At 41.0% G+C, this 307-nt stretch overlaps 1 protein-coding gene across 1 annotated transcript in view; it reads left to right on the top strand.

Moving 5' to 3' along the window:
• Nucleotides 1–307, top strand: part of bmt2 (base methyltransferase of 25S rRNA 2 homolog) — a 6075-nt gene that overhangs the window by 3732 nt on the left and 2036 nt on the right. The gene's annotated exons all lie outside the window — the stretch shown is intronic.

Genomic DNA, 307 nt, shown 5'->3' with positions numbered 1-307 from the left:
AGGCAATGAAAGCCCCCCCAAAAATGTGAGATCGTGTAGCATAAATGAGTAAATGTAATGTAAACGGAGAAAAAAAAAACGTGACCACTCTTTGGCAGAGCAAGAAGAAAAGTTGTGTGAAAACCGTTCATTTAGTCAGGCGTTATGTTTAAAATGCCACTTACACACTGCATGCCATGTACATGCCTGAAGGCGGTGTTACAGAAAAGCAGCTCACTAAGATCATCATCGTCCTCTGTCTCCTCTGTCCTCCTCCTCTCTAGTCACTGGTTGTAGAAGATATTCTGTCATGTATTGTTATAATAGT

Source organism: Morone saxatilis, unplaced genomic scaffold (assembly GCF_004916995.1).
Source record: "Morone saxatilis isolate NCDOM2014 unplaced genomic scaffold, NCSU_SB_2.0 Contig2, whole genome shotgun sequence".
NCBI lineage: Eukaryota > Metazoa > Chordata > Actinopteri > Moronidae > Morone > Morone saxatilis.
The sequence above is the reverse complement of the archived record's forward strand: the minus strand, read 5'-3'. Positions and strand labels throughout refer to the sequence as shown.